The sequence below is a fragment of the Salvelinus namaycush genome, chromosome 29, assembly GCF_016432855.1.
Source record: "Salvelinus namaycush isolate Seneca chromosome 29, SaNama_1.0, whole genome shotgun sequence".
Taxonomy (NCBI): Eukaryota; Metazoa; Chordata; class Actinopteri; order Salmoniformes; family Salmonidae; genus Salvelinus; species Salvelinus namaycush.
In genome coordinates this window covers 28,669,760-28,681,966 of record NC_052335.1, presented here as the reverse complement: position 1 = coordinate 28,681,966, position 12,207 = coordinate 28,669,760, and positions in this window count along the sequence as shown.

The window sequence follows — 12,207 nt, the reverse complement described above, 5'->3', positions numbered from 1 at the left end:
TAATATTGTCAATGTCTTTTTTCAGATTACTATCATGTGGCTATAGTGCTATAGTGCCTTCAGAAAGTATTCCAACCACTTTACTTTATCCACATTTTATTGTGTTACAGCCGGATTAAATGTAGATATTGTGTCACTGATCTGCACACACTCTCCCAGAATGTCAAAGTGGAATTTAGTTTGCAGATTTTGAACAAAAATATAAACGCAACATGCAACAATTTCAACGATTTTACTGAGTTACAGTTCATATTTTCATATATAAGGAAATCAGTCAATTGAAATAAATTCATTAGGCACTAATCTATGGATTTCACATGACTGGGCAGGGGTGCAGCCATGGATGGGCCTGAGAGGGCACAGGCCCACCCAATCTAAGGTAACGCCAAGTAATTTAGTCTCCTCAACTAGATTCAGCTGAGGTCTAGAACTTAGACAAGGATTTGTACCAAATAAAATGCTCTTAGTTTTAGAGATGTCCACCCATTCCAAAACAGACTGCAAGGGTTTCAGTGACTTCATGAGCTGTGTAGGGCCTAGAGAGCTGCCCTGCGGTACACCACAATTTACATGTTTGAGAAGCTGCCATTAAAACCTCTTAAGGATTCGCCCCTTTTTCCAATTTTCGCCTAAAATGACATACCCAAATCTAACTGCCGCTAGCTCAGGACCTGAAGCAAGGATATGCATATTCTTGATTCCATTTGAAAGGAAACACTTAGAATTTTGTGGAAATGTGAAATGAATGTAGGAGAATATAACACATTAGATCTGGTAAAAGATAATACAAAGAATAAACCGTGCATTTTTTTCATCATCTTTGAAATGCAAGATAAAGGCCATAATGTATTACTCCAGCCCAATTTAGATTTTAGCCACTAGATGCCAGCAGTGTATGCGCAAAATGTTAGACTGATCCAATGAACCATTGCATTTCAGACTGCCCAAATGTGCCTAATTGGTTTATTAATAACTTTTCAATTTCATAACTGTGCACTCTCCTCAAACAATAGCATGGTATTCTTTCATTGTAATAGCTACTGTAAATTGGATAGTGCAGTTAGATTAACAAGAATGTAAGCTTTCTGCCAATATCAGATATGTGTATGTCCTGGGAAATTGTCTTGTTACTTACAACCTCATGCTAATCGCATTAGCCTATGTTAGCTCAACATTCCCGTGGGGGACCCACCGATCCTGTAGAGGTTTAAGGAAAACCTCAGTTCTATTAGAAAGATTGCCATTTCGTAGATTCAGAGCTGAGGTTGAACATTTCTTTCAACCAATCATCAGTAATTTGTGTCAGTGCAGTACATGTTGAGTGCCCTTCTCTATAAGCATGCTGAAAGTCTGTTGTTCATTTGTTTACAGAGAAATAGCATTGTATTTGGTCAAACACCATTTTTCTAACAGTTTGCTAAGAGCTGGCAGCAAGCTAATAGGTCTGCTGTTAGAACCAGTGATGGCAACTTTACAACTCTTGGGTAGCGGAATGACTTTGGCTTCCCTCCAGGCCTGAGGACAAAGACTTTCCTTTAGGCTTAAATTAAATATATGACATATAGGAGTGGCTTTGGAGTCAGCTACCATCCTCAGTGGCTTTCCATCTAAGTTGTCATTGCCAGGAGGTTTCTCATTATTGATAACAATAATTGTTCCTCATCTCCCACACTAACTTTACAGAATTTACACTTGCGATTGTCACGACTTCCGCCGAAGTCGGCCCCTCTCCTTGTTCGGGTGGTGTTCGGCGGTCGACATCACCGGCTTTCTAGTCACCACCGATCCATGTTTCATTTTCGTTTTGTTTTGTCTGTATTACACACACCTGGTTTCAATTCCCATATCATGTTCCTTATTTAACCCTCTGGCATACCTTTCTGTTCTGTCCGTGATTGTTGGTGTCTTAGTGGTTGTTGTAGGTGTTAGTTTGTATTTTCCTTATTGGAATATTGCTTGTTTGTTTTATTGAGTAAACTCGGTTGTTTTACTCTAAACTGTGTCCTGCGCCTGACTCCGCTACATCTCTGCACCCAATCGTTGACAGAATCACGGACCGCTCAAATGGAGTCAGCAGGTGCAGCCAGTCCTTCTCTCCCAGTAGAGGAGCGCGTCCAGCAGCACGCGACTATGTTACAAAGTCTCGGGACAGCCATGGATCGCGTGCTGCAAACAATGGACAGATGGGAGAGAGGAGGCTTTCCTACATCATCACCTCCGCCCGCACCTCAACCTACTCCGATGTCCACCCCTCCGTCGTCAGGACCCAGTGGGATTCGGCTCTCGCTCCCGGGAGCGTATGACGGAACAGCTGCCGGGTGCCAAGGGTTCCTACTCCAGCTGGAGCTCTACCTGACAGCTGTTCAGCCGGCCCCTTCGGGACGCGAGAGAGTGAGCGCCCTCATCTCCTGCCTGACTGGAAAAGCCCTGGAGTGGGCCAACGCCATCTGGGGAAGGGAAGGCCCGACTCTGGATGACTACGAGGACTTCTCCCGCCGCTTCCGGGCAGTTTTTGATCATCCACCTGAAGGGAGAGCGGCGGGAGAGCGATTGTTCCATCTGAGACAGGGGATGAGGAGCGCTCAAGAGTTCGCACTGGACTTCAGAACTCTGGCCGCTGGTGCGGGATGGAATGAGCGGGCCCTGATCGACCACTACAGGTGTAGTTTACGAGAGGACGTTCGTAGGGAGCTAGCCTGCAGGGACACCACTCTCAACCTGGACCAGTTGGTGGACTTGGGAATTTTCTTCTGCCTTTCAGGACCGGAACGAGGCTGTGGTTTTCTGAACATAACGCGCAACCCAATGGCGTTTTTTTGTTATAAAAGTAATATTTATCGAACAAAAATAACATTTATTGTGTAACTGGGAGTCTCGTGAGTGCAAACATCCGAAGATTATCAAAGGTAAGCGATTAATTTTATTGCTTTTCTGACTTTCGTGACCATGCTAATTTGGGGCTAGCTGTTCTAGCGTTGATTGATACACTCACAAAGCTTGGATTTCTTTCTTTGTAAAGCATATTTTCAAAATCTGACACGATAGGTGGATTAACAACAAGCTAAGCTGTGTTTTGGTATATTTCACTTATGATTGCATGATTATAAATATTTTTTGTAATATTTTGCGCCCTGCAATTCAGCGGTTGTTTAGGAAAATGATCCCGCTAAAGGGATCCGTAGCGCAGAGAGGTTAACCGTGTCGCTGGTTGCGTTCAAGCCCTCAAGTAGCAGCAGTCCTAGTAGTCCTAGTAGCAGTCCTAGCAACGGATGCCAACCGCGTTGTGGGATCAAAACTCAAAAGGTAGCTATCTACTAAGAAACTTTACAATAGAACAGATGGCGCCGACAGAGAGGGCTGCCTTGCTTCTAGTCCTTAGGAAACTTTGCAGTATTTTGTTTTTTATGTATTATTTCTTACATTGTTAGCCAAGAAAATCCTGTGTTATTACATTCAGCCGGGAAGAACTATTGGACATCAGAGCGACATCAACTTACCAGCACTACGACCAGGAATACGACTTTCCCAAAGCGGATCCTTTAATCGAACCACCCAGGGCATTTGAACTGATTCCAGAGGCTGACCCAAAACAACGGAGAAGAGGAAGACGGAGCGGTCTTCTGGTCAGACTTCGGAGGTGCACACACCACCCACCGCTTCCGAGTATATTACTCGCTAATGTCCAGTCTCTAGATAACAAGGTCGACAAAATCAGGGCAAGGGTTGCTTTCCAGAGAGACATCAGGTATTGTAACATACTCTGTTTCACGGAAACAGGGATCTCTCTGGATATGCTTTTGGAGTCGGTACAGGCACCTGGATTCTTTGTGTGTTGTGCTGACAGGAATAAACATCTCTCGAGGAAGAAGAAGAGCGGGGCTGTATGTTTTCTGGTTAGCGACTCAAGGTGTAATTGTAACAACATACAGGAACATACAGTAAGATGGCACCGACAGAGATGGTCGCCTCACTTTAAGTTCTTAGGAAACTATGCAGTAATTTAGTTTTTTTACGTCTTATTACATACAGCCGGGAAGAACTATTGGATATAAGAGCAAGGTCAATTTACCAACATTACGACCAGGAATACGACTTCCCACAAGCGAATCCTCTGATCGGACCACCACCCAGGACAATGGATCTGATCCCAGTAGGCGACCCAAAACAACGGCCTGCATAAGGGGCAGATGGAGCGGACTCCTGGTCAGGCTCCGTAGACGTACACATCGCTCACCGCTCGCGACTATACTACTCACCAATGTCCAGTCTCTTGACAACAAGGTAGATAAAATTCGAGCAAGGGTTGCCTTTCAGAGATTGTAACATTCTCTGTTTCACGGAAACATGGCTCTCTCGGGATATGTTGTCATAATCAGTTCGGCCACCGGGCTTCTCCATGCATCGTGCCGACAGAGATAAACACCTCTCTGGGAAGAGGAAGGGCGGGGAGTGTATGCTTAATGATTAACGACTCATGGTGTAATCATAACAACATACAGGAACTCAGGTGCCCGACATAGAATTCCTTACAATCAAATACCGGCCATTTTACCTACCAATAGAATTCTTGTCAGTTATAGTCACAGCTGTGGTCATTCCACCTCAAGTGAACACCAAGACGGCCCTCAAGGAACTTCACTGGACTCTATGTAAACTGGAAACCATATATCCGGAGTCTGCATTTATTGTAGCTGGGGATTTTAACTAAGTAAATTTGAGAACAAGGCTACCTAAATTCTATCAGCATATTGATTGCATGACTCGCAGGGCTAATACTCTCGATCTCTGCAACTCTAACTTCCGCGATGCATACAAAGCCTTCCCCCACCCTCCCTTTGGAAAATCCGACCACAACGCCATCTTGTTCATTCCGTCTTATAGGCAGAAACTCAAACAGGATGTACCAGTGACGAGAACCATTCAACTCTGGTCTGACCAATCAGAAGCCATGCTGAAAAACCAGACTATCAGCTTCCACGTCTGTATAGGACAAGAGATCATTCCGGGGGGGTTACGACCCGCACCGGAGCTTCCACCGACACTAGTCACCCCCCCCTACCCTCCCCATTTGGTTTCAGGTTTTGCGGCCAGAGTCCGCACCTTTGGGGGGGGGGGGGGGGGGGGGGTATTGTCACGCCCTGACAATAGGTCAGGGCGTGACTCGGGGGGTGTTCTAGTTTACCTATTTCTATGTTGGTGTGCTTGGTATGGTTCCCAATTAGAGGCAGCTGATTATCATTGTCTCTATTTGGGGATCATATTTATGTTCTCCATTGTTCCCACCTGGGTTGTGGGATATTGTTTGTGTATGTGCTTGTTGCACCACGTAGTCATATTTCATTGCTTGTTTGATTGAGAAGTTTCACTTTAAATAAATATGTGGAACTGTAATCACGCTGCGCCTTGGTCCGTCCATTACAACAAGCGTGACAGTTCTCAACGGTAATCCCGCCCACTTTGGTCTTTGTTATCGTAGCAACCTAGGTTATGCTGTTGCTCCGCAGTTCCAGACAGGGCAGGTCGCAGGGACAACAACAAACAGCAAGGACCTAGACAGCAATAATCTGCGGTCCCAGCCATAATGGTTAACCGTGTCGCTGGTTGCATTCAAGCCCTCAAGTAGTAGCAGTCCTAGTAGTCCTAGTAGCAGTCCTAGCAACTGATGCCAACCGCGTTGTGGGATCAAAACTCAAAAGGTAGCTATCTACTAAGAAACTTTACAATAGAACAGATGGCGCCGACAGAGAGGGCTGCCTTGCTTCTAGTCCTTAGGAAACTTTGCAGTATTTAGTTTTTTATGTATTATTTCTTACATTGTTAGCCAAGAAAATCTTGTGTTATTACATTCAGCCGGGAAGAACTATTGAACATCAGAGCGACATCAACTTGATTGCATGACTCGCAGGGCTAATAATCTCGATCACTGCAACTCTAACTTCCGCGATGCATACAAAGCCCTCCCCCAATCGCTCCCTATCCCAGTCTGTTGTCCCCACATGCTTCAAGATGGCTACCATTGTTCCTGTACCCAAGAAAGCAAAGATAGCTGAACTAAATGACTACCGCCCCGTAGCACTTACTTCAGTCATCATGAAGTGCTTTGAGAGGCTAGTCAAGGATCATATCACTGCCACCTTACCGGCCACCCTAGACCCACTTCAGTTTGCATACCGCCACAACAGGTCCACAGATGACGCAATCGCCATCACACTGCCCTATCCCATCTGGACAAAAATAATACCTATGTAAGAATGCTGTTCATTGACTACAACTCAGCATTCAACACCATAGTACCCTCCATGCTCATCATTAAGCTTGAGGCCCTCGGTCTCAACCCCGCCCTGTGCAATTGGGTCCTGGACTTTCTGACGGGCCGCCCCCAGGTGGTGAAGGTAGGAAACAACATCTCCACTTTGCTGATCCTCAACACTGGGGCCCCACAAGGGTGTGTGCTCAGCCCCCTCCTGTACTCCCTGTTCACCCATGACTGCGTGGCCATGCATGCCTCCAACTCATTCGTCAAGTTTGCAGACGACACAACAGTAGTAGGCTTGATTAACAGCATCGACAAGACAGGCTACAGGGAGGAGGTGAGGGCTCTTGGAGTGGGGTGTCAGGAAAACAACCTCTCACTCAACGTTGAGTTTATTTATTTTGAGTCGAGTATTTTTTTTTTTTTTACAGGGACAGTGCACATTAATCAACGTTTCAGTAAAAGTGCCGGTTTTAGCCAGCCGGCTAATTTTCAACCGCAGTCCCTGGGCAGGTTATTAAAAACAATTACAATATAGACAACCATTGAGCAGTGAGCACACGCAGAGCAACATAGGACAAGCAAGACATAGCATACAGACAGAGTAACATAGGACAAGCAAGACATAGCATACAGACAGAGTAACATAGGACAAGCAAGACGTAGTATACAGACAGAGTAACATAGGACAAGCAAGACATAGCATACAGACAGAGTAACATAGGACAAGCAAGACGTAGCATACAGACAGAGTAACATAGGACAAGCAAGACGTAGCATACAGACAGAGCAACATAGAACAAAAAGCAGCAAGACAAAATTCATAAAAGCAACAAAGTGTTTCCACACCTCACAAGCTACAGAAAACAGACAACATGGAAAGCGACAATACACAGCTAGGGATTATGTTCACAAATCTGATTGACCTTTAGCCATGTCTTCATGCATTTTGTGAAAGTGTGATATGTGGTGCAGTTGCACATATATCACTGTATCATCTGCATACATTTGAACTTCAGACCCAGTACAGACAGAAGGCAGATCATTAATGTACAGGCTGAACAGGAGGGGCCCCAGTATTGACCCTTGGGGCACGCCCACATCATAGCTAAGAGTGGGCGACAGCTCATTGCTCACTCTGACACACTGAGTTCTGCCTTCAAGGTATGATTTCATCCATCTCAAGGCATCAGGGGAAAAGTTGAACTTGGACAATTTTGTGATGAGAATCTCATGGTTAACAGTATCAAAGCCTTCCTTAGGTCCAGAAACACAGCCCCAACAATGCCCCCTTTGTCCATCTTGGACTTCACATTTTCCAGAAGAAAGCAGTTGGCCGTTTCTGTGGAGTGTTTCGCTCTGAAGCCAAACTGCATGGAGTGTAATGTGAAGGGGCTGTTGTTGAGGTGGGCAATCAGTTGCTCTGCTACACACTTTTCAACAACCTTTGACACCACAGGTAGTATACTAATGGGCCTCTAGTTACTCATGTAAGCAGGGTCGCCTGATTTAAAGATGGCTGTTATTATGGCCGACTTCCATACCCTTGGAAACACCCCGAGAACAATAGATGTGTTGGTGTTGATGTGTTGATGTGTTAGTAATGGGGCCAATGAGTGACTCTTTGTAGTTTTTAAGAAGGGTAGAGTCCAGCCCAAACACATCTTTGGCTTTAGAGTTCTTTAGTGAGCTAATCACCTTGTTCACCTTTGACTCAGAAACCTCCCTTATGATGAAGACAGGTTGAGCATCATTCACTAGCACTGAGCCCAAGAAACCAGTGGAGGGGTTCTGTGTCAGTACCCTGACAGAGTCAATAAAGTAGGAATTGAAGGCTATTGCTATTTCGACTGCATCCTGTGTTAGATTGTTATTCAACACGATTTCTAGTCTTTTTGCAGTGTTACTATGGTCTTTCCCTGTTAACCTTTTTAGATTCTCCCAGATCAATTTAGAATTTCCCTTTGCTTCACCAATTACAGTGGGGCAAAAAAGTATTTAGTCAGCCACCAATTGTGAAAGTTCTCCCACTTAAAAATATGAGAGGCCTGTAATTTTATTCATAGGTACACTTCAACTATGACAGACAAAATGAGGGAAAAAATCCAGAAAATCACATTGTAGGATTTTTAATGAATTTATTTGCAAATTATGGTGGAAAATAAGTATTTGGTCACCTACAAACAAGCAAGATTTCTGGCTCTCACAGACCTGTAACTTCTTCTTTAACTTCTAGTTCCTCCCAAACCCGGATCCGGGAGCACCCCCACCAGTAAAAAAGCTGACTAGCATAGCCTAGCATAGCGTCACAAGTAAATACTAGCATCTAAATATCATTAAATCACAAGTCCAAGACACCAGATGAAAGATACACATCTTGTGAATCCAGACATCATTTCTGATTTTTTAAATGTTTTACAGGGAAGACACAATATGTAAATCTATTAGCTAACCACGTTAGCAAAAGACACCATTTTTTTTACTCCACCAGTTTTTTACTCCATCAGTAGCTATCACAAATTCGACCAAATAAAGATATAAATAGCCACTAACCAAGAAACAAATTCATCAGATGACAGTCTGATAACATATTTATTGTATAGCATATGTTTTGTTAGAAAAATGTGCATATTTCAGGTATAAATCATAGTTTACCATTGCAGCCACCATCACAACTCGACTAGAATAACTACAGAGAGCAACGTGTATTACCTAATTACTCATCATAAAACATTTCTTAAAAATACACAGCGTACAGCAATTGAAAGACACAGATCTTGTGAATCCAGACAATATTTCAGATTTTCTAAGTGTTTTACAGCGAAAACACAATATAGCGTTATATTAGCTTAGCACAGTAGCAAACCACACAACAGCATTGATTCCAGCCAAACATAGCGATAACGTATTCACCACCAAAATATATTAATTTTTTCACTAACCTTCTCAGAATTCTTCAGATGACAGTCCTGTAACATCATATTACACAATGCATATAGAGTTTGTTCGAAAATTTGCATATTTAGCGGCACAATTCGTGGTTATACAATGAGAAAAGTTGCCAAGCTGCCCAGAAAATGTCGGGCGCCATCTTGGAGAGTCACCTATCCTAATCAATAAATAATCATAAACTTGACTAAAAAATACAGGGTGGACAGCAAATGAAAGACAAATTAGTTCTTAATGCAATCGCTTTGTAACATTTTTAAAATTAACGTTATTGCGCAATACATCGTGCGTTAAAGCAAGGCTACACTGAAATTAATGGCGGCTTATGCATTTAACATTTTTCAACAGAACAACGATTTATCAGCATAAATAGTTCTTACTTTTCGATGAACTCCCATCAGAATCTTGGGAAAGGTGTCCTGTCACGAATCCCGTTTCCTGAGTCTGTTTTTTGCCTGTGTTCTGTTCTGGAGTGTTTTTTCCGGTGTCCTGGAACGCACCCTGTCTGGTTGCCGGGCGATTTAGCTAGTTGGGAGATCTCAGATTACCCGCACCTGTATCCCATCAGCTATCTGCACACCTGGTCCTGATCATCATCTCTCCTCTTCATAAGCCCGGACCTGACATCCATTCCCTGCCGGATCGTTAGCCATGAACATTATTCACCCGGATCACTTACCCCATTCCTGCCTGGTCGTCGGAGGCTTCCGCTACTCCCTTGGACCCACCTATTCACTCCCATCAACTCACCACCGCTGCCCGCTACGCCACCTGGATATTTCTACCCCTTCATATTCACTTGTAAATAAATACTCACCTTCTTCCTACTCTCCTTGTCCTGGTCTGCTTCTGGGTTCGATTTTGAAAGAACGTGACAGAACGATCCGGCCAAGGATGAACCCAGCGGACCTGGACTCCGTTTGCCATGCCGTTACCCAGCAGGGGAAGATATTGGAACAACACAACACGGCGCTACAGGAGATAGCGGGTTCAGTCCGGAACTTATCTGCTAGCTTGACGAATATCCAGGATCAGCTCAGTTTGCCGGCGGGACATCCACCACCTGTTTCACCCATCTCACCTGCCGATTCTGGAGAGGTTTCCTTCCGTGAGCCCAAGGTTCCGACGCCTGATAAGTACGAGGGGGATTTCAGAAGATGCCGTTCATTTCTTATGCAGTGTGGCTTAGTTTTTGATCTACAGCCCTACTCTTACGCCACAGATAAGGCTAGGATAGCTTTCGTGATTGAACTGCTGCGTGGTAGAGCTCTGGAATGGGCTTCAGCCGTTTGGGAACGACAGGACACCTGCATGGCTTCATACCAGGAGTTCACGGCGGAGATGAGAAAGCTTTTTGACCATCCAGTCCGAGGTAAGGACGCAGCTAAACGTTTGTTCACTCTTCGCCAAGGAGCTCGCAGTGTGGCAGACTTTATGATCGAATTCAGGACATTGGCTGTGGAGAGTGGTTGGAATGAGGAGTCACTACAAGCGGCTTTTTACCAGGGGTTGTCGGAGCAACTCAAGGACGAGCTGATATCCTATCCAGAGCCTAGTGACCTAGACAGCTTGGTCACTTTATCTATTCGGGTAGATAATAGAGTCCGAGAGAGAAGGAGGGAGAAGCAGTGGGGCCCGTCCAATCAATCAGCAACTCGGTTACCATTCGGTTCAGGAAATGGACCAGAACGTGTTGATCATGATTCCCCACACGGGATTAGTGGAGGGGTCTTGCCACCAGATCCTGAACCAATGCAAGTGGGGCGACACGGGCTAACTAAGGAGGAGCGCCAACGTAGACGTGAGACCAACAGCTGCCTCTACTGTGGTAGCTCGGGACATTACATCTCCGCTTGTCCACAGCGCCCGTTAAACTGCCCGGCTCGCTAGTTTTGGGAGGAATTTTTGCGAGCCAGTTTCAACCTCTCAAGAACCCTGTCAGACCCCGTTTTCCTGCGACCCTTATGAATAAAGATCAGAGCTTAGAGATGAACGCTTTTATCGATTCAGGTGCCGATGGCAGCTTTATTGATGCCGACTTGGTGGAACAGCTGGGGCTTTCCAAGGAGCAATTGCCGGAAGCCATTGAAGCAACCACTCTGAACGGCAGTAGTCTGGCACGGATCACTATGAGGACTGAACCGGTTAAGATGTTGTTGTCGGGGAATCATTCAGAGTTTATCTCCTTCCTCATTCTGTCCTCGCCCCATGTTCCTCTGGTTCTTGGTTACCCCTGGCTGAAGGAACACAATCCCTCGTTTGATTGGGTGACGGGTAAGGTAACTAGTTGGAGCATTGAGTGTCATGCTAACTGCCTTAGGACTGCCTGTTCTCCTGCTGTTCCCAGTCAGGTCAGTGACTCTGCTCCTCCTGATTTGTCCCTGGTTCCAGAAACATATCACGAGTTGGGTGAAGTATTCAGTAAGCAGAAGGCTCTGTCCCTTCCTCCCAACCGACCTTATGACTGTGCGATTAATCTGTTCCCTGGAGCTGCCTTTCCCAAGGGACGGTTATACAGTATCTCTCGACCTGAACGTGAAGCCTTGGAGACCTACATCAAGGAATCTCTAGCTGCAGGTCTCATTCGCCCCTCGTCATCACCTCTGGGAGCAGGATTCTTTTTTGTGAGTAAGAAGGATGGCTCTCTTCGACCATGTATTGATTATCGGGGGTTGAATGATATTACGGTCAAGAACAAGTATCCCCTGCCCTTGATGAGCTCTGCTTTCGACTCTTTACAGGGTGCTACGGTTTTTACGAAGCTTGACCTACGTAATGCTTATCATTTGGTTCGGATCAAAGAGGGGGACGAGTGGTTGACTGGGTTCAATACTCCTATGGGACATTTCGAGTACCAGGTGATGCCGTTTGGACTGACCAACGCTCCTGCTGTGTTCCAAAGTATGGTGAATGATGTTCTGAGAGATATGATTGGTATTTTTGTGTTCGTTTACCTGGATGATATCCTCATCTTCTCGAGGGAGCTTTCTAGCCACGTCCAGCAT